This window comes from Lissotriton helveticus, chromosome 1_1, assembly GCF_964261635.1.
Source record: "Lissotriton helveticus chromosome 1_1, aLisHel1.1, whole genome shotgun sequence".
NCBI classification, from domain to species: Eukaryota; Metazoa; Chordata; class Amphibia; order Caudata; family Salamandridae; genus Lissotriton; species Lissotriton helveticus.
The window spans coordinates 433,769,343-433,792,740 of record NC_136057.1 but is presented as its reverse complement, the minus strand read 5'-3'; positions in this window follow the sequence as shown (position 1 = coordinate 433,792,740).

Genomic DNA, 23,398 nt, shown 5'->3' with positions numbered 1-23,398 from the left:
TCACGCAGTTCCTTCAATGCCATCTTTTCCTCTTTGGTGACATTGTGTTTGTTGTATTGTCTCTCTTCCGGAGATGCCATCACTTCTTGCATCACGACCCGCTCGAACGCCAGTATGCGTTGGATCATACAGTATGAACCAGGCGTAAATGAAAGTTTGAAGGGTGTTGACGTCTGTTTGGGCGTGTATTCATTTTTACCAAAGTAATATCTCAGTCTTACTTTTCGGAAGAACTTTTGTAGCTCTAGCTTGGTGGTGAATGAGTCTGGTCTACTTGCAGGGATGAAGGAGAGCCCCTTGCTCAATACCTCTCTCTCTGCCATGGTTATTACGTGCTCAGAAAGGTTGATGATGGGGTCTGTGAGATCCACAATGGTTTGGTGATGTTGTACAAGACCGGTCATCTCATTCTCAATAGCTTGTTGGTTGGTTACTCCAGGTGTGATGATTATATGGTTCCCCGTTGTGCTCACTTCCGTTTCAGCTGATGTAGATGCCATCAATGTTGAGGCTTCCATTACTGCGTTGTTCACTTCTATTTCCGCTGATATTGATGCCATCAATGTTGAGGCTTCTGTTACTGCATTGGTTTGGCAAACTGTACGCCCAGTGGGAGCAGTGTCACACGCCGCTTCTGTTGTTATCAGTGGTGTGGTATGCGTTACCATCGGTATGTTTGTTTTCATGTGGAAATCTCCTCGTGTCCCTCCGGTTGGTAGAACCTCACACGTGAGTTTCCTCTCCGGGGCACTCCTCCTCTGTTCCATCTTTTCTGAGGAGTCCAACCTTGTTTGGCACTTCCACCCCGGTTGGGTTGGCGGTAGCCTTGATCTAAAAAATGCTGCTGCTGTGGAACTTGGAAGCCCTGTCTGCTCGTTGATGGTCCTTTTTGTTCAGAATCCAAGCCAGTGCCAACGGAGGAGTTGGAGAAAGTGTTGAAGCGTCTTGGTACTTGTCTGCTCCTATTTGTGAAAAATCCCTGCTGGTATTGCTAAAAATATACGTCAGCTAGGTATGGGTAAGTATATTTCTTGTCGTAGTTACGGATATCCTTTGCAAGTTTATCCAGTTTCCTGTTGAGGGTCACGGTGTTAACTTCAGAGAGTGCTTTTTCAGCCCGTTCCAGGGCCTCTTTTGCATAGGTGAGCGCACTGTCCTCTAGGATTTCTCTTTTCAGGTCAGCTATCTCTTGTGTTAGTGTTTTGACGTATTCTATGGCCGTTTCCACCTCTAGCACCATCCAGTGCCTGGAGCAGTTGTTAGCCACAAAACTAAAACGTTTTCTGAACTTAAGGAGAATACTCAAAACTTGGCTGTTCTAGTCCCTTTCTTATTCTCCCCTCTTCTCAGGATAACAGATAGCGCCAGGACACCCAAGGGTAACAGATGCGCTTAATAAAATAGTTAACATAACATAACACAACTAGGGCACATCAATGAATATGGCAGGCTCGTTTCTGACCTGCAGACCTTTTGGGATTATGTTAGCTGTAAGATATTTGGTTAACACATGCCCATGGAGGCGTGACCTGATTAGTTTCTTTTCTAATGTTTCTATCTTAAGTAATATTTCATTCAATGTGGCATCAACTGACAGGGGTGGCAGTAGTGGAGTACAACATGCCCTCATGGGTAGGGTGGCAGTAGTGATACGCAACATGCCCCTATGGGTGGGGTGGCAGTAGTGGAGTACAACATGCTCCTATGGGTGTAGTGGCAGTAGTGGAGTACAACATGCCCCTATGGGTGGGGTGGCAGTAGTGATAGGCAACATGCCCCTAAGGATGGGGTGGCAGTAGTGGAGTACAACATGGCACATATGGGTGGGGTAGCAGTAGTTGAGTACAACATGCCCCTATGAGAAGGGGTGGCAGTGGTGATGGCCATGCGACCCCTAGGGAGGCCTGTTGCTAGTGGACAGGGTCTGGACCCCTTGGTTGTGTGTGACATTTGGCGGGTACGTGTCGTTTGTTTGTATGGTGGGTGTCAGACTTACCGTCTGCACCGTCCACGTCTGTTCCTGATCTGGTCATAGATGTACAGGACTTGTATGACCTGCGCGATGGGATTCATGATGCGTTCGTGACGTACCCGTTGCTGGCTGGTCCGTCTCGAAGCAGTGGATTGTGTTCTGGCGCCATTCGTACCTGATATGCAGCTCTACAGGAGGCTGTGACGTGCTGTACGTGGCGACCCATCCGGAATGTAGGAAGTATGCATTGTACTTGACTTGCCGGAAATTGCAGGGTTTTATGGTGCCGTGCGAAGCGAATTGTGTGTTTCCGGGTCAGCCTCGTACGGAAAATGTGGATGGAGTCAAAAAGTACGTGTCGGTCGGGAATCTGGCACTTTTCAGCATCGTACTTCCTCACCCAGATGGTCCCGCTCCTGGTACGATTCAGCAGTAAGGTAAGGCTACGGACAGCTCTCGGAGAGGTGACCGACCGAGATTGGAATCGACCCCTTAGTGTAGATTTCTGAAGGTGTCTTTATAGACACTGATTGAAATGATAGTAACTTCCCTGTATTGATGTGTGTGGATAGGATTTTAGAATTGGAGTTATCATAGCCTGCTCAAAATCTATAATTATTCTCTGTGGAAAATAATTCTTTGTCTATTGTTTAATTATAGTTAGTATTTCCATATATGTGGAATGTTGTTTATTGGGTAGGAAGGCGTAGATAAAAGGGATGTTGGTGTTCTGATGTAGGCCATGGATAGTGTATAATTGGTAGAATGGTTTGGGACAGATTTTAAAAGTCCCGTCCATCATCCATGTTTCTGATTATTGAAGCTTTATTAAATTGTTTGCAATTATTCTCTTTTCTTTGCATGTGTAGTCCTAGAGAAATAGGGTTCTTCATTGTGAGTTATAGATAGTTCAGGGGGAATTATCACCTCTTCGAAGGTTTTTGGAGTAGGTGTGGTAGTTGTTGTAGCTTTCTTTGTGCGAGCTATAGTTCTTTTTTAACAAACAAATAGAGGGCATTTGTCCAGTAGCATGTCTGGGTACTCTAGGCAGCAGCTCTTTCAGTATTTCACTGGTACGTTTGTGTGAGCCAGTGCTAGCTTCTTTAATGTTATCAAGGGCAGTCCTAACGTCTTTTTCAGTAACATTATGAGGATGCTTATGCTCCCTTGTATACAAAACAGTTGTTTCTCTAGTTGTTGCACGACCATAACATTTATTTGAATAGTACTTTCCAATTGAATTTTAGTCCACTTTGCTTTTCCTGGGAGGAGACATACCCCATTAAACATAGCAAACATTTTCCTTTTTGGGATGTTATAAATTGGGCACTTTCTGTCTTTGTGATGTGGTAAATTCTATAACAAATATATATTAAAATTATTAAAAAGAATATTATACATGTTTATGTTTTAACAAATACACATTTTTTATATATATACTTACAGTGTTTGGTTTCAGGTGCTTTTAAATGGAGATGTTATTTCTTTGTTGGTTGAATCCTGTTAAGTGGTTGGCTTTTCTGTAAGAAAAGTAAAAACATATTTTTATTTATTTTGCTAAATTTGTACATGGAGTGGGGTGGGCGTTTGGGATGGAGTTGGGGTTTAGATGGGTTTTTAGATGTTTTTGAAAGGAGTTTTGTGGAATACTTACTTTACTAGTTAGATGGTTTTAGGAGGTGACCTGTTATTTTTCATGATGTATTGAGAATCATCTGTAGAGGAGCCCTAAATAGCAAAAAAATATATTTTAATTATTTGAGTAGGCAAACTATTTTTATTGGTTGCTTTTTATTGTCTAAATTGTTTTGTTAGTTGTTTTCCTTCTACTAACTAATTAAGAGACAGTTATTTTTTTTACTCCAAATGTTGAATTATTTAAATGTGTATTATATTTTATATGAGAGGCCAAAAAATGTGTTTATATCATGCAAGTATACAATTTAAATGGTTATTAATAGTTATTTTATTGTGTAATGTTTTCATTGTAATTTAATATTTTCAAAAATTATGTATTTGCTTGTATTTTATATGCAGTGTTTATTTTTTTAAATATATGTATGGTGTTCAATTGTGTGTGTTTTATCTATTTTTGAGTTGTCTATATGTTTTTTCACAAACTATAATATTGCTGTCTATATTATTGTGATCGATATTTTGGACATTTTGTATATTTTTAAAGAATGTTTGATATTTTATATAACGATAATTATGTGTTCGATATTAGTGTCATCGATAATTTTGGTTGACCATATTTTGGGGTCGATAATAGTGTATTTCTTTAATTAAGTATATGGTATCGATATTAGGGTTGTCGATATTTTTGTGTCGATAAAAATGTAGGTCTATAATGTGTCTGTCGATATTATGCTAGTGATTTACACCAGCCCTAGCAGCTCTTCACTAGCTACCTGTGAATAAGAGAATCTGTCATAAGAAGCACATGGAGCTAAAGCCTCAGATAGCCCCAGCTTTGCCCCTCAAAGCTCATGGTGATGGAAGACTATGCTAAAGGCCGTGGAGAGGAATAATGAACAATAACATAAAGGTAACCCATGCTAAAGGCAGCTATAACAGAAAAGGCACAGTATGGTGGTAGAAGTTCATGCAGAAAAGTAGTTCCATGTGAAGCATTCAATGGACATGGTAAATGCAGCAGTAAGGGATTCAGTACATTATAGTTCTTGGAAGGCCATAAAAGTACATGTTTGACTCCTGTTTTTGCCTGTCAGGAGGAGAAGAAGGAAGCCGGGCTTAGCAGGCAGGGCACTGTGGGTGCCGGTCCCCCATCAGCTGGTCGGTGCAGACATCGCAGCGCTGAAACAAGCTTGTCTGAACTAATAGGACTTTATTGCTACACAAAGAAGTAGAGCTCTTTTCAGCTACCTTAGAATAATGAGAGATTGAGAACAAAATAATGTACTAAACCTATGTCTGCAATTTGCATGCAGGTACTTGATACCCGCTCATTAGGTTTGCAAATTATGAATTATAAGTTACAAAAGGACCTCTCTGTCAAAAGCAGAAAACCACTTACTTATCTACATAAAATACATATCTGTAATTTGCATGTTACACATGTGTTCTGCAGCAGGCACATGAACCTTTATGCTGCTTTGAGTGAAAACTGTGATTAGACACTACACAGAACTCCCGAGCAAGCGTATTAACCCCCACAATTATCTTACCATCATTACTATCTCCTGAAAACTGCGGGGTATCAAAGATCCTGCAAGAAGGTACCTCTGACTTCTAAGTTGTCGGGTCACCAAGTAAAATTACAGCACAGGTAACAAGGGATAAACTCCTTATCGCTTTGCGCCTGCCTGCGGTGTGACTGAGTCCCTCACAGCCTGGTGAACCTTTTAGGATACTCGGTCTAAATCTACAACCCTGCCAAGTGGCACACATTAAGGGTTAAACAACAAAGAAACAAATTTTAGTGTCTGTCTTCGCATTAAGCCTTCTCTATGCTTTCTCTGATGGAGGCTTTCAGAGTGCTGTTGTATATTTATTACTGGCAAGAGAACACGTGGGCCTTTCTAAGTTACATGAGTAAATCAACTGAAAATATGAAGATATGTTTGGCTAAAATTATTCCTATTCCTCTCCTAAATCAACAATGTTATTGGTCAACACAGTGCTTTTTCAAAACTAATAGGCGTAAAGAACGTTCAACATTTTGTTTTAAGTCACAAGCATGTTTTTGCAAATTAATGTTATTGGAGTAAACAAGTTATATTTTTAGAATAATAGAGCTCAATTAAATAGGTCAAATTAGTAACTCTCAATCCAAATGTTAGCTGCCAAGTGCCAACAGAGAACAAAGACAAAAACATGGAAGAGGGAGAGCAAAGAGGAGGGGAAATAAAAAGGAGAATTGTGAATGCGATGCACAGACACAGACATACTCACAGCCATATACACACACAAACACACATAATCATGCACGTGCAAACACACGCTATTAATAAGATTTTAACTTTGGACATTTGACCTCTGTACGAACCTTTGTCTTGGTCTTCCCGGAGTCTTTTCCTGCTTTACCACCAGCCATTTCAGAACACACTTAAAGGCTTCCAACGGCCGAGACAACAGTGCACTAGGCTCCCAGGCCGATTGCGGTGTCAGACCGAATAAACGAGAGCCCCGACTGTCTCCAACGCTCCGTATCGATCATCGATTTAAACATGAATTAGAGAAAGAGGGCCAAAACATAAGGAAACCCACAGAGGAGATAGCCACACAAGTTAATCTTATAGATGGCTCCGAAATGAAACAGAATGAGAAGACTCTGAACCCCTTGGAAATAGTGGACCAGAGGCAAGACGTCCATCAAGGGAACATAAATGAGAAATCCGTTCCCTATGAGGTCAACCAACACTGCCTTAAAGTGAACAAACCAGAATGTCTGATTCACCCTCTTAAGACCAAGATGCCCAAAAGATGACTCAGAAACAAAACTTTCCCACCAAAAGATAACCGCTTCAATTGATGCCGGAACAACCCAATCACCACAAGAAGGTAAAAAGCTAACACTGTACCCAGAGTATCTGTCCCAAGGGAAATGGGATATCCTCAATAGAGGAAACCTCCTAAACCTATTTTCGCACCTTCCAGGACTAGAAAATATAAAAACAACAGACATTGAAAGTGTCGCTTTTATCGCCCCAGAACAGAGCCAAATTAATGAGACCACAGTAGTAACCTTCCACAGTAAAGACATACCTGCAGCCCTACTGTTGAATAAAGATCATCTGGGCGACTGGGGCATTCAGACTAGCCTTGTGACCAAAGTTAAATATCCTGTAATTTTAAAGAATAGAGTCCCAAATGCCCTAAAGGACAATAATTCTCCAACCTTGGCAAACAGTGATACAACCAGCCAGCTGCCTACTTCAGTCTTGCGTGGTTCATTAGTGGCCACCCAAACAGCACCGTGGAAAAGGAACCTGCTTCAAATAACAACATCCAGAACAGGAGGCCCTTGCCAACGTGCACTAAAATGACAGAACTCTCAAGACTGGTCCTGGCTCCCCCAGGACTTAGGGTGAAGCACATAACATCTTAAGTGGACATAAAACTAGAGAAGAAAACGTCCACCACCTTAGTATCTGTTCCTGGAACATCCGAGAGCTAACAAACAAAAAAGCGGAAAGAGTAACAACCTCTTTTCTAAAAAGTTATGATATTATTGCCCTGCAAGAAACCTGGTCCTTGCAATGTACCACCTGGGAGGACTACACTGTTTATGAATCCCGTGCAATTGCATCTCAAATAGGTGGTCATGCGTCAGGAGGTGTATTAACCGCTCTTAAGAACAATCTGGCTTTAAAGGTCTCTATGATTTATGAAGGGCAAGGTGACTACATTGTCATTAATATTGAGTCACAACCGTTGGAAAAAAATACCACAAAACAACATATTATTATCCTTGGTTGTATTTATCTACATCCCTCTAAAACCAAGCGAGAGATAACTTTGAACAACATTTTTCCCATCATGAGAAATCTTTTTGAACACTTCTCGAACGATATGTGGCTAAGAATGGGAGACATTAATGCCAACCTAATGGAGAAAAGCTTGGACCTCTCCCTTCTAACCTCACTGGACAACCAAATGTGGGCAATCCCAGATATAAAAGGCCAGTACCAACGGAAGGATAATCAAGGGACAATGGTGGCCGCAGGCTTAAACCAACTAGGGCTCTGTATCCTAAACGGTAGACTAGAGTCAGACTCGCCTGCTGCCTACACCCATGTATATCCCTTTAGAATGGCTACCTTGGACTACATATGGATCTTAGTCGCCCACTTCCAATTCGTTCAGGAATTTATGGTAACCCCCTCATTGGAAAATGATCATGCCATTTTAACATGCAAAGTTCTATCCAATCAGAGTTCCCAGCCAAAAACCTATCTGATTGGGAAAGATTCAAAATTGGAGCCAATTAAAAAATTACACTGGACACTGGACCGACCAGAGACAATTGAAGATAAGGTGGTCAATTTTTGGGAAAACTTGAATCAAGAGCCTAGCTGCTAGCTGACGCCACCACTGTGAGAACAGATAGTGGAGGACCTTAAAAAAATCTATCTGTAAAGAGTGTTAAAAACTCAAACAATTATCCTCCATCTATACCCCACCTCAGCGACCTCAAGCACACCATGCTGAGTATTAAACATAAATTAAATACTTTATTGCATAAAAGCACACATACCAGCTTAGATTACAAATCCTCATTAGAGAAGATTTTGACCACCCGCAAAGATTATAGGAAATTAAGGTTCAAAGATAAAAGGATAAAAGAAGAACAGCGCTGGACATTTGCCCATGAAATCATAAAATCCAAAGATCAAAAGAGATTTTGGAACTGGGTAAACAAGGCTGCTAGACCAGGCCAACCATCCACCGTAAGGAATGTCTCCCCTACTGAATGGGAGGCCCACATTGAATCTCTACGTTGAACTCAACAAATATAATTGGTGTAACTATCATATCTCGATCCCTCCCACTTCCCTCCCTGGAATGTCACCAATTACCAAGATTACTTAACTCAAGTTGCCCTTATCATAAAACGAATGCGTCCAGGAGGGGCCCCCGGCCCAAATCGATTACCAACAAAGATATACAAAGCCTCGACTAACAAGAGGGCATCGCTCTTGGCCCCCCTATTCGAGATATGCAGAATGGGTGGTCCCATTCCTGATTCTTGGCAAGGTTCTCTCTCGTCCCTATCCACAAAAATTTCAGCAATCTAATCCTGTAGACTACTGGATGATTGCACTCCTCGATGTTGATGGGAAGGCCTATGCAAGCGTCTTATTACAAGAACTGACCTGCTGGGCCGAAGACCGTAAATTAATACCTTTCACGCAAACTGGCTTTCAAAAGGGCTGCCACATTAAGGACAATCTGGTTTGCTTAGCCCATATGATCGAAGTTACACTTGCAACAAAAGGAAAATCGCTGTTCCGGGGATTTATCGATTTCCAAAGGCATTTGACAATGTTGCCCGCCCCAGGCTCTGGGAGAAATTGCTCAAAAATGGCATTCCGCCGACTCTATTGAACGCCCTCATCGCCCTGTACTCTGATACTTGGTCAAAATAAAAGTCTCTGCTGGCTGGTCTACAACTAATAAAATCATGACCAACAAAGGCCTAAAGCAGGGATGTATTTGGCCCCTTTACTTTTTAATTTGTACCTCGCAGATTTACTGGAGTGGCTGGCCCGCTCTCATGCTTTCCCACCAAGAATCGCATCTGTTAAAATCCAGTCAATGCAATACGCAGATGATACAATTCTCCTTGATCAAACACAGGTGGGCCTTCAACGACTTTTTGATTCCTTGGCAACATATTGTGAAACTAATGCACTGAAGATTAATATCTCTAAACACAAGTGGATGATAGTCTCGAGAAGTCGAGCGAGACAGCGCCCATGGTACATCGTTGGGAAATCTATAGAGGTAGTCACCACTTATAAATATCTTGGAGTCTGGATAGACCACAGAGGGAGCTCGGATAAGCAAATCGCGGCAATGCAAAGTGTGGCCCGCAGCCTGGAAGGGGCCTTCCTACGAACCAAGAAAGCTCTCCATACTCCTGACTTCACCCCATTAATTAGAGTGATAGATGCCAAATTACTATCCATAATAGCCTTCAGCGCCACTACTTTTAAAGATAAAATGTTCACTTGGCTGGACAGAATGCAATCAGCCTGCTTCCGTAGAGTGTTTAACCTACCCAACTCGACCTCTCATGCCCAATCCGCTTGGAGTACCGTTTGTTCTCTCAACATTGGATCATGATTTACTGTGCAAAAATCAAAATGACCCACACCTTCACGCTAAAGAGCTGCATATGGACACTGTTAAATAACCCCAGCACTTCCTGGAATACGTTTTTAACATTCTGCTTGGACGCATTAGAAGCCCACGATCTATGGGTGAGCTCGCTACCCAGAGGGGTTGCCACCAAAGCCCTGACCAAACAAGAAAAAATACTATCAGTGGAGCACGATGCACTATCCGTGAAAAAGCTATCACATGGCATCTGGGCGTCAAAACTCTATGATCCAATAACCCTAGCACACTACCTGTCATCCTCTATGAAGCCATCAGTGAAACACCAGTTAACAAGACTATGATTTGGGCTAATCCCCCTGGTGGGGTACAATCATGGACAGAGGTACATGGCACATATGTCCTCCCAGTGCCGCTTTTGCAACAATGGGGAAGAACATTTAACACATATTTTGTGCATCTGTAGAACTTTACTCCCCCTTCAAACTTATTGGTTACGCTCCATCTGAATAATTCTGAATGTGGGGACATGCCAAGAAGCCCTAGAGGAGTGTATGAAGGGGGACTCAGCACAATTGGCCGCCCGTTTTGTGAAATGTATGACCAAGATTAATTCAATTCTACCAGCAGATACCACCTATGAACCTTTGCAGTGTCAGATATGAATTTTCGTTCCTCTTTCATTTTAAATTGAGAGCAGAAAGAGTTTTTTTATGTTCTTTTTTGTATGAATTGCAATGATTTTAACTCATTGTGCAAATAAAATATATCTATCTATCTGCACGATCCTTCCTCCGAGATGATGTCTCCCACGGATGCCACATTTGTAAAAAGCAGAAGCAGCCATGACTGATACTGTTTGCTTGTCCTGTCTTGAAATACATGCAACTGCTCTATCAGATGGAAGGATAGGCCTGGGGGAGGGCCCCCACTTCTCTGTCCTAACTTCTGATAGGATATGGGGATGACGAGTGATAAGGCCTCATTTGCAGACATGCTGCACGGCCCTAGGCAAATGCTTTATGTCGGCTATATGTTGCAAATGTGTCAGCTGGGCCAAAGAAACCACACTCTGACACATGCACAGTTCAAAGGCACAGTGGAGCCCCCGTTGCTGCTGACATGATGCTGCAGTTTAATTTAAATCATTGTCATGTAAACGTGTAACACCATGTCAGCAGCTAATTGGAGATGGAGACAGGTTTGTAGGTCGACTCCCTACCGCCCTCTATGGGCGAGCCATGGCTGGGTTACTGGCCCAACTCATATAGCATGTCAAACATTGGATCCTTATGCTCCAATATTAAAACTACTAAAATTCAGGATATTGCCACATTAACCTGGACTTATCACTTTTTATTCCTGTTTTCGTTACACTACCTAATGTCAACATTTGTCCATCAAACCTTGCTCTGAATCCTAAGTGACCTAGGAGCTGCATAACTGAGGAATATTTCGCCAATTACTTCATTACCGCCCAGAATGAGACAGAGAAACCTCCTGTTAGGCAAATTGAATCGCTAAATGAGGCGATGTTAAGCTTTTTAGATAAATGCGCTCCACTGAAAGTCAGTAAACTCTCCAGAAGCCACCCATCCGAAAATGGTATTCTGTGGTATTAAAAATAAACAAAAGGAAATGTAAAAGCCTCAACCAGAAGTGGAGGTTTTCCAGAGGTGAAGTAGATCATTTAAAATATAAAGAAGAACTAAAACAATACCATAAAGCTATGAGGAGAGCCAAGAAGGACTACTTTATCAGAGGAATTGAAGAAAATAGTAGCTCCTCAAAAGAATTATTTAAAATTGTTAATGAGCTTGCTTAGCCGACTTGCCTGTCCTTGTCAATTCCCCCTACTGAGTCTCTCTAAAGAATTTTGGTAACTACTTTACAGATAAAATTCACAGGATATTTTCATCTTTCGAGGCATCTCCTTGGTTTTCTATGGGCCCCCACCCAGAGGCCATTACCCACCCGGAAGCCTTTGAACAGATCACAGAAGAACAGGTCCTAAAGTTGATGACGGAGGTAAATCTGGATCCCCTTTAAACCAACTGCCCACACGTAATCTATTCTCAGTATGCTGCTACGCTTTACCACTATTTCACAAACATTTTTAATCAATACCTTGATGAGGGATCTTACCCAGAGTCATGGAAGGAAGCAATACTGCTACCTTTGCCCAAAAAACCTGGATTGATTCTTCCGTACCTTCCAATTCCCGGCCTATATCGCTTCTTCCTTATATGTTGAAAATCTTGGAGAAATTAGTAAATAGGCAATTGACTAAGTTTCTTGAAAACGACAATTTATTAGACCCTCACAGACTGGTTTTCATGCCAATATTAGTACTGAGTTTACGTTGTTAGCTGTTTTAGATTACATGAGAGTAGTAATAAGTCAGGGCAAGGCCGCTTCCCTTATTCCACTTGACCTTTCCAGGGCTTTCGATGTGGTCTCTCATAGCCAGTTAATTAACAAACATTATGATAGTGGCTTACATTCTAAGGCTCTTCATCATTTCCTAAAAGAGAGATCTCACTTAGTTCAGCTTGGCCCTTTTAGATCCCATTCGCACAAATCTGTTTGAGGAGTACCACAAGGCTCTTCTTTGAGTTCGATCCTTTTTAACATTTATGTGGGTCCATTAGCAAAAATTGCAAGAAAATGAGAATTCGATGTTTGTTCTTATGTCAACAATACCCAGCTGAATATATCGTTGGATGATAAATGAGATGAAATCTGAGGCAAGTATCCAAAATAGCAGGATGGATGACTAATCACTGTTTAAAGGTAAACACAGACAAATCTGAGATCCTGCTATTTGGTGGGGCACAGCTTATTTTGGATGCCTCTTGGTGGCCAGATTCTCTGGGGGGCATGCCCACCCCTGAGAAATCGCCCAAAAATCTTGCAATGATTCTGTATGACTCTCATTCTATGCAAGAACATGCCAAGGCCACATGCGGTAAATGCTTTGGTAATCTATAATTGCTGGGAAGGCTATTTAAGTGGATGCTGATTGCCTGGTGGAAAACCATAGTCCAAGCTTCGATTACTAGTCAATTGGACTATGGCAATGCCCTCTTGGTGGGCATGGCAGATTACATCTTTCCGAAATTACAGGTAATTCATGATGCCGCCACCAAACTAATTTGTGACAGGTTGGCTCAGTTTCAGCATGTTTGCCATCGTTACTGTCTACCAGTTTGCAAAAGAGTCTGTTTTAAACTTCTATGCCATGCTCACAAGTAGGCCTGGTTGTAAAGTTCTGGTACCCCCGCAGGGTGTTCAGAGTTATGCCCACTCCGCACTCTGCGTAGAGTGCGGAGTTCTGAAAAACATCACTGAACAGAGATTTTCCTCTCATGCAGCAAGCGAGGAAAATCGTATGCTAGACCACCTCCCGGCGAGATTTCTCAATGCAGGCGGTCGCACCAGGTCGCTACTGCTTGCGTTGAGAATCCTGCTGCTCGTGTTGAGGAACCTGCCACTCGAGTAAAACATCCACTCGAGTGGCAGAAAGAAGCAGCCCCCACTTGTGCTGCATGTGGTGCAGTTGTTGTGTATTGATTTGGATTCTGTATGAATTTCCTGATTCATGCCCTTATATAGGTATATTTCACATTGCCCTTATATAGGCATAGAAATCCAGTCCTTATTTAGGCATAGTCCATGCTACCCAAATACAGGCATGGCTACTTCCATCCATTCATCTACGTCACAACGAGTTCTTGGAAAATCAGACTCTTAAGCTTTAGGGACTTCCCCTTGCCTGGATATTGATTTCTCCAAGAACTCATTTATTATGCATGAACATCTATTCCTTAGGGGTTCATTCATTACGTTCATATGCCCCTCCCACTTAAGAGGACAAAGGGAATATACATAATCAAATCCCTTTAAAAAACAATTGTGTGTTTTAGGACCTCAGAAATGCATTGGTAAAACAAAGAATCCTTGTTTGTTGGGAGACCTGAATATTACTCCGTCCAAGGAATTCAGTGGGAATGTCATGGAGGACAAGGATGAGATATAGGCTAATCCATCCCCATTTTATTGTGGAGTAGGAGTTCTGACCAAGGCACATGTTTCATAGAGGTAAATGTTGAACAGTGGCATGATATTCTGAATGGGCGTTCTGCCTCAGATACTCCTTGATTGTTCGATTATATATTGGTCAGCATGGATTTCTGGCACATTGCGAGGTACATGAAGGTGTTTAAAAGGATGGAGAGTGACAACAGCTCATTGGTTTCAACATTCACGAGTGCTTTATTACCAGGATGCAGCATATATCTCAGGGGATTATGCCATGTAGACCATTAAATCTAACGTTTACCCTAAACAGTAAAACAGTCAAATGGAAGTGTCTGAAGTATGCTCGTACCGCTGGTTCGCTAATGACTGATTTGACTAAGGGCCAATAAACATCCTTGTAGAGAAAACAGGGAGAAAGGAAGTTGTTCTCCCTGATTTTGAGTGACCGATGGCAAAAAATGCAGACTGCAAATCATCTACACACTGTACTACCATTAATATTTTTGCCACAAAATACAAATGGTTTGATACAAAATGTTGGCAGAAGAAACATGACTTTTCACGGTTACTAACCATATGCAATTGTATTTTACAGTATTTTAAAGCGACAAGAAAAAACAATAAAATAACTTCTGGTAGAAACATAGCCGGTACCAGGAGAAAACATGGGCAGACATAAAGAAAGCCATAAGTGATAAACACTACAGATTTTTTGGGAGTTAGTTTTGTTCGGATACCAAGATAAAGGCCAACATATGGAATGGCACATTTCTGCCGATGACTGGAATAATTAATTATGTCTACATGTGTTTAGATTATAATAAAGGTAAAAGATAGGACATTCCAGAATGTTATCCGACTGAATCTGTAATAAACTGCTCATATTGCTCTTTCCGAGGCATCGTCTCTACTGTGAATCTCTTGCTGGGATCAAGATGGCATAGTATTGGGGCCTGCCTAACTAAAGGCTTGTTTTCATTTCTGGAAATCTATTTCTGATTCTGGACTCTAGGAAGGGCCTTCAAACAAAGTCTTCTTTTTTACAGTATTATAAATAAAGCATGTCTTCTGGGCAAAATCCTTCATAAATTGCTGATAACAGTTAGCTAGTTCAAGAAACATTATGTGTCATTTATAGAAGTTGGGGATGCCCAGTCTAGAATAGCAAAAACCTTCTTAAAATCCACAGTGAGATCTTCTTTCTCCCATGTATTCTATATCCTCTCTTTCAGACTTGTATTGTTCAGATTAACTTGACAGTTGATTTTGTTGTGGTCTGCAAAGAACAAAAAGAGACATGTTTTAATGTCTCTGAATGTTTTATGAAAATAACGTGATCTGGAGGTAGTTGACAACATGTTGACAAAGTATGTAAAAAAACACAGAATTGATGAACTCTTGAAAGACTGCTGGGGCATTACAAAAGCTGAAAGGCAAAACACTAAATTCAAAGAGGTGAAGGTAGTATGGAAAGCTGTTTTCCACTCATCGTGCAATTTTGTAAATACTGTAAGTCCTTTAACAGCTTCTGATTGTTCTTCGATCAAGGGAACACTCAGTTATTAGTAACCCTCAATATAAAATCCTTGTATGCCAAGATTACTCAAATGGAGGCTCTACAATATATCAGGTTCACTTTAGTCACCAGATTGCACCCCATTCAAGTTCCCACTCACCTTATTGTTGCCTTGTTGCAAGTTGCACTAACATGCAATTATTTTAAATTTGAAAATGTCTATTGCTATCATGTAAAGAGAATAGCAATAGGTGCTGGATGTGCACCAGATCTAGCAAATTTATTTATGGACATCTTAGAACAGTCACACATTTTCAATGAGCCAGATCTCTTTCTAATATCTCACAGTGAAGGAGGTACATAGATAATGTCTGGAACAGGTCTTCATGCCAGCTCCCCCGCGTCAGTTCTCCTGTCCAGCTTGCCTACAGTTCTCCATCCTCTGCTGCCTATCAACCTGCTGCCCTCTATTTGTGCCTCCTCTGCTTGTTTCTTGCTCTGATTTGCCTTTTCTGTTAATTTTTCTGCCCTTTGTTTTGCCTCTTTCTGCTTGTTTTTCTGACCTATGTTTTGCATTTTCTGCTGGTTTTTCTGTGCTCTGTTTTGCCTTGCTGCTCATTTTTCTGCCCTCCATTTTGCCTTTACTGCTCGTTTTTCTGTTGCCCTGTTTTCCCCTCTTCTGCTCTGTTTTGCCATTCCTTCTAATTTTTGTGCCCTCTTTTTTGCCATCTTCTGCTCCTTTTTACCTTTTCTGCTTGTTTTTCTGCCCTCTGTTTTGCCTTTCTGCTAATTTTTCTGCCCTCTGATATGCCTTTTTCTACTCGTTTCTTCCCTTTTCCCGTTTTTCCCTCCTGCAGCCGTTTCTCTCCTCCCATCACCCACCTCCCCAAACTCCACCCATTAGCTACTTAATGGAGGCTGTAGCACGACCCAATTGACCATGTCCTTGTGCCAGCTCCCCTTGAGACAGTTCTCCTGTCCTGCTTCCCCGCAGCCCCTACCCTCTGCTGGCTGTCTACCCAGTGGCGACTCCTTCGCAGCAGCGGAGGAGCGTCACCCTAATGCCTGGCTCAGTGCCAGCAAAAGTAAAATAAAACGATGCTCTTGAATTGTTTTATTTTACATTTGTGGGCTGCGCCAGTGGTGTTGGAAGGGGTGGGGCTTAGGCATGGGAGGAGGGAGGAGTAGTGCTACGTGCACTCCACTCCCTAAGTGCCCATATGTGTTTTGGCCGGCCGTCTCTGGCCGACCAAAACACACGTGTGCACTTAGGTTTTCTCCAGCTCAGCTGCATTGAGCAGCTGGGCTGGAGAAACCCCACAGACTTCCTGGTCTGAGCAGGGTGTCTTCCCTGCCTGCTCAGACCAATCCCTGCGCTGGGACGAGATGCGATAGCTGGAGGTTGCCATCGGCAAAAGGTACGTTTAAAAAAAAATATATATATATATTGTTTTTACCCCCACCCCTCTGCCCTCTCTGCAATGCCACCCATGCAGTGCCACCCGCCTCACCACCCTTTGTTAATGGCGGCCACCGCTGTGTCTACCTGCTGCCTTCTGCTTGTGCCATCTCTGCTCATTTCTTGCTCTGTTTTGATTTTCTGCTTGTTTTTCTGCCCTCTGTTTTGCCTTTGCGACTCGTTTTTCTGCCCTCTGTTTTTTTGCCTTTTCGGCTCTTTTCTACCCTCTTCACTCTGTTTCCTCAAGACCTGGCTTTCAATGGAGACCACACACCCATGTGCTTTGATACCCCCTGAGGTGACAGTGCAGCGCTCTACAAATGCTGCTTGATTGATTGATGTCTTCAGAATTTGGACTGGTGATTTGACTACATTTGACTACACTGGTCCCTTATGCTACAGTCTCCAACAAGAGACTACCAACGATACAGGACATTTCGAGAGCTCTCAAAAGGCTTTAGCCCATCTCAGAAGGTTGGAGATCCTGATGTTCCCTCACCGAAACAACTAGTTGGTTAAAGCCCATTCGCCACAGATGATGTTGAGTCACCTGCAGGCAACAGGGCTTTTCCATCAACATGCCCAAGTCTCCTCTGTCCTCTTATTGTCTCCTGATCATAGGGTCAGTACTGGACACAATATCTCCGTTAACCTTCCTGTCTCTCTAGGGAATCAAGTACATTTGAGATGTGATTCTGATGTTGCTGGTGGAAGCTCAAGTCCCAGCACTGATGGTCCTCCATCTGCTAAATCTGCTGGTGTCTTGCCTGCTCCTAGTTATGTACCCAGGTTAGCACGTGAGGGATCTTAAGTGGTGCCTCTGCAGGATGTGGTTCTAGCACAGAGAATATGTGTTGGACACCATTGTGATCTCTCAGAATGTTGCAAGGAAGCTAGCTTTATGGTTAGTGGAGATGTCCTTATACCCTCTATGGTAGTGATCGATACACCCATGCTCGGGTGAAGTGCTCATCCGGAGGAACTGGAGATCAGAGGCCTATGGTCTCCAGAAGAGCAGGTGTTACACATTAATCTGTTAGAGTAGATGGTGATTAACTAGCGCTCAAAGTCTTCCTCTCATCCCTTCTTGCCCAGTTTGTTCAGATCTTGATGGACAATATGCCCACAAAGTGGTATTTCAACTAACAAGGAAGAGGGGATGTTCTGTTGAGAAGCGATGAGGCTGTGGGCTTGGGCACACCAGCAAGAGGTCTGGTGAGCCATCCACTCTCTGAACATGAGGACATCCAGACTCGGTTGAATGCATCTTTCAAACCATGAGTGACGCCATTATCCAGGAGTGGTGCAGTATATATGCCCTGTCGAGCTCACCTCAAGTGTATCTCTTTGCCACTCAAAGCAACACCCCTTGGCTGCAGTTCTATACCCTCCAGTATCTGTTACAGGGAGCCTTGGAAACGTTTCCATTGAGGTGGACTTACCACTTCTTTACGCATCTTACCCATACTCTTGAATCCTCGAGTTCTGAGGAAGATTCTCCAAGACTCAGCCCAAGTCATCTTCATCACTCCGGGCTTGCTGAAAAGGGTGTGGTATGCAGTTCTCCTGACCTTTTTTCTGTGTTCCCTAGGTCACCTTCTCCTCAGGGCAAAGAGCCTCCACCTTCATGTGTGGAAATTCAGCAGGGAAACGTAGCTGTTTTTCATTTGCTGATTGATTGACTTGATCCTTTCAGCCTGCCACCCTTCCACGCGGATGGTTTATTCTGGTAGGTGGAATAGATTTGTCACCATGAATGCCGAACATGATGTGGATCCCATAAGGGCTTGGCTACTGGATGTCCTCCAGGTTTCAGTTTTACTAGCAAAGCAGGGGTGTGTGATGGCACCGTCAAGGAGTACACTGCAGCCTTGTCAGCATTCCTCTGCCTTCCAGACCAACCATTCTTGTTCAGGTCTGCAATATTGATGAAATATCTGAAGGGACTAATTCATTTGTTTCTTCATACTCCCTTTGTCATTGTCCAATGGGACCTAAACCTAGCGTTGATCTTTTTGATGTATGCTCCTTTAGATTCTTTCCATAGTTGTCAGTTAAGACTGTTAACTTTGAAAAACTTTGAAAATAGTTGTTCTTGTATGTGGTGAGTCAGTGATAGCAAGCTCACTAAGGAGAAGAAGAGACTACAATGATTGGAACCAAGAAACACAGACAGTTTGTATATTTACTGCTCTAAGGACATCAGATCTGATGATTAGTTCTTTTTTGGGTACACTAGCAGCAAGAACGGCAAAGCAGTCTATCACAATGTGCTACACCTTTGCAAAGAAGGAACTGCCAAAGGGAATCCGGGGCCAGTTGGGCACAGTCTTCCACCTCAGCACTGACCAGCAGTCTTCCTGCGGCAGCGATTTCTGCCTGGATTCTGAGATGAGAAGGCATGGCCATTCTGCATGGTCTGTGCTCCATAATTTCCTTGTTTGATCATTCCTTCAGAGTCACCATCTGATAAGGGTACTACTTACAAACCCATTCAATAGGTAATGTATCTACAGGTAGAAGAAAAAGTTACTTACCTTCAAAAACTTTCTTTCTGGTGAATACAATATTTATCTGCAGATTCCTCACCGATTCTGTCCACCTTTCCTTTCGGAAGGATGGCCATAGGCCAAATTAACACAGTTCCAATTAAGGTTACGGCACTGCACTCTAATAAATGATGTACATTTGTCATCTCTGTCTCTAAGGGCACTAAACCAAACAGATGGGGGACAGACATTGGAGCTTTATATCTCAACTGGCATGTTGATGGCATTGCTTACATCATCAAGAGAGAGACAGTGCCCCCTACCAGTGTAGGAGACCTATGAAATTTCCGGGTTCAGTCTGAAGCCTCTACCTTAAAGATAGTTACAGAAGTGAAGTAACTTTTTCATATTTGTTTTAACATTTCCTCAATATTTTTATATTGGTGTTTTTGAGAGTTTTGCACAATGATATTTTTGTAATCAATATTTTTGCTAGTTGCTATTTCCATAGGGATCTAAGAAAGTTTATATTATGGCTATCAGTGTTTTTGTTATGATTCACAATACTTTTGTGTTCGATATTGTGAAATACAATTACTCATAGGTGCATAAATTAAGTTGAACTGGTGCCATCTTTTTTCTATTTTGCACTTTTTCTCCTCCTCCAATCTGATGGGGTCCTGGTCTGCTGAGAGCCACCAGAGTTGGTGAGCATGTCAGCCAGATACATGGGGATGGGGTGACGTGTTCATATTTCTTCAGGCCCCTGATTAGGAATGCTGCAGCTTGTAGACTGCCATTAAAGATTGTCAGTGTGGAGTTTAGGAGGTAGGAGCAGTGTGTTGCCATCATCTAGATGCACCAAGGTAAATATATGAGGAGCTAAGCATGGTAAAGGAATACTCACACATATATACTTACCTTGACAATAGTGTGGGGTAGATATCCTGGAGTCTATATTGTTGCCGGTTAGTCATTGCCAGCAATCAGTGATGTGGTTTAAGTGGCTAGGGTTGCAACTCAATGTACCTTGTAAGGTCTGGTTTTGGCGCTCTCTTTGATGGCTGCAATCTTGCAGGTGGTTGTTGAGGGTTCCCAGGCAGGTGGTTATGAAGTGCATGACTTCCTCCATGTGGTGATAATATACCAACTGGAGCCCTGCAGTATCTAAGGTAATCTTCATCCCACCCATTGAGCATGCATGGTTGTCTCAGTCTACTAATGGGTTGGATCGGAGGTGGTGCCTGATTTCAATGGGGTGCAAGGTGGTTACCTGGGGATGCCTAACCATTTTATGCAGGAAAGAATATTGGAGTTGCATCACAATTTGAGAGTGGTAGTGGTGATTTATATGTGGTAATTGCCAGGTGGATGGTGGGAGGTAGGGGAGTCCTGCTTACGTTGGGAAAGCGCCTACTGTATTTCCCCATGTATGTTTGCTCATGCAATCTGAAAGACTGTGTTGCAGGGTAACTTAAAAAGTGAAGAAAAGACAGACTCCTCTTTAACAATGTAAAAGCAGCTCTTTACTGTTGCAACAAGGAGATCAACCTTCCTCAGGCAAGCAAGCAGCCAGTCTCAATTTGCTGCTTCACAGATAGCTATTGTTATACAGAGTTGAGCAATGGGATTACAAGAGATAAAAATATATGTTACTAGACAATTATACATTAGTACACAACATTTTTAAAAAGGCATGTGGTCAACTGTGTCCCTTAACTTTAACCTAATTCACTATACATCCTTTATTGCAGTTTATAAAACGATGTGTTACAAAGTATTCTTCTACTATTTGATGCATGTGTATTTTGGGTAAATACGTAAAGGGTTCATTTGTGTGCTTCATCAGTGTGCACCTAGGACCTCTTATCAGATTCTGTGTGTTCTTTGCTAATTTGATCTCCTGCTCCTATTGTCTAGTTTAGCGCAGAGACGCCTACGGGCATTTGTTTGCGCTTTACAAATGTAAATAAATAAATAAATAAATAATCATCTTACCAATCTATTGAAAGCATAGAATATGTGCCGTTGTGCTAAGGCCATAATTTTGCTTGAGCTAAACTCCAGTTTTCCTCTAACTATAATGTTACAGCCTTGAACTCTGTTCTTAAGTACAAATGAATGAATATATTAACTGTTCAATTAATTAAAATCATTACAGTAAGAAAGAATAAAACTGGTGAGTAAAACAATGATCACATTAAAACTATAAAGACTGCTAGTTAAAAAGTTTTTTGTTCAAGTATTATATCCCCTCTCCGCTGCACCCACTCGGACCGCCTGCACCGGGTCTTTATCATAAGTCCTTGCACCAAGTTTCTTAGACAGCCGCGTATGCCTTGGTGGTTTTCCCCTACAGCAGTCTGTGGATCGTTCTGCTTGTCCCTTCGGTTTCGAGCCATTGAGGTGGTGCGATTTCTGAAGGGCGGGTGGCTAGAATCATGGCTCTTCCCTCATTTGAGGGGAGGCTGCCTTGACCCCCTTATTGTACCACGCTGGTGGCCCTGGTTTGTTTGTGACCATTTGCTGCCTTTAAAGCCATTCTTATCAGATGAATGAATTTCCCAAGACTCGCCAAGGTCATCATGGTTATTCTAGAAAAGCACAAGGCTGATGCTTCGCGGCATGTCTTGATTCCCTTGATGATGCAGACTGGGCGGAGAAGTCAACGGCGTTCGTTCATAAGGGAGGGGCAGCAGCATAAAAGGTGAAGCCAGGATTCTCTTGTGTAGGGGCACAGTCTGCAGCTTGTATTATCCCCATTGCGTGCCCATGTGGGGTTAAATTCAGTGATTCCTAGAGTACACAGTCTCATAGAGAGGATTTTAATTCTGGCAATATTTTACCTCTTTTCCATCAGCACAAGTTTTTGATCTGCACTGTTCTTTTACCACATATAGCTTTGTAATGCTCTCCACTGTTGCGCTATGTTTCACATTTCACATTCTCCTTGACATTCCCCCTCTAGTTGATATTTCAACTATTGGATCTAAACCTTGGTCTGCACTTGGCATGAAGTGATGCATGTTGCCCTGAGAATCTACAACATGTGTTGGTGTCCTAACTGAAAACATTCCTCCCGCCTTCGTACCTCTCCTTCTACAACATGCTAAGATCAATTGTACAACACAATAACGCATTAGTAGGGCCACAATAGTTGGCAACAAGACTCCTAACAGTCCTGACACCCAGGATGGCAGTAATGACAACCACCCACTAAACCAATAATCTGGGGCATCTCCTTCATCTAACATTTTGTTCTGTAGGTTATTCATTGTTTCTACAGCATCTGATAATGTACCATTATCCACATAATTTGCTGGGATAAAAGTGCAGTGCACAGTTCCACTTTTTCCACGTACCCCTCCTGTGACTGGGGGTGAGTGTCTGAAAAGTTTCAGCGGTCCATCCATCATCTCCTTGTGTTTGCTTTGTTTGCCCTAAGTTGGCAGGGTATGCCCTGACGTGGGTCCCTTGCTCATTTTGCCTCTGGATTCAAGCTAGCCTGACTGATAAGGGCTGTTAGCCCAAAACCGGTCCCAGGATGCTTGTTTCCGGTCCAGGGAAGACATGGCTAGGCAGTTTGGGCTGGACTGTTCCCATGAGGCACAGGGTCAAGAGTGGTTTGCATATAGCTGTGTATGAACTGGGGTGGCGAAGTAAGCTAAAGGGCAATGATGGATTAAACCCAGATCTGTGACTGGGGGTGAGTGTCTGAAAAGTTTCAGCGCTATATCCATCACCTCCTTGTGTTTGCTTTGTTCACCCTAAGTTGGCAGGGTATGCCTAGACGTGCGTTGCTTTCTCGCTTTCTCGCTGTATTCGAGCTAGCCTTTCTGATGAGGGCTGTTAGCCCGAAACCGGTCCTAGAATGCTTGTTTCCGGTCCAGGGAAAACATGGCTTGGCAGTTTGGGCTGGACTGTTCCATGAGGCAGAGGGTCAAGACTGAGTTGCATATAGCTGTGTCGGAACTGGGGTGGCGAAGTGAGCTAAAGAGCGATGATGGATTCAATCCAGATCTGTGACTGGGGGTGAGTGTCTGAAAAGTTTCAGCGTTCAGTACATCATCTCCTTATGTTTGCTTTGTTCGCCCTAAGTTGGCAGGGTATGCCAA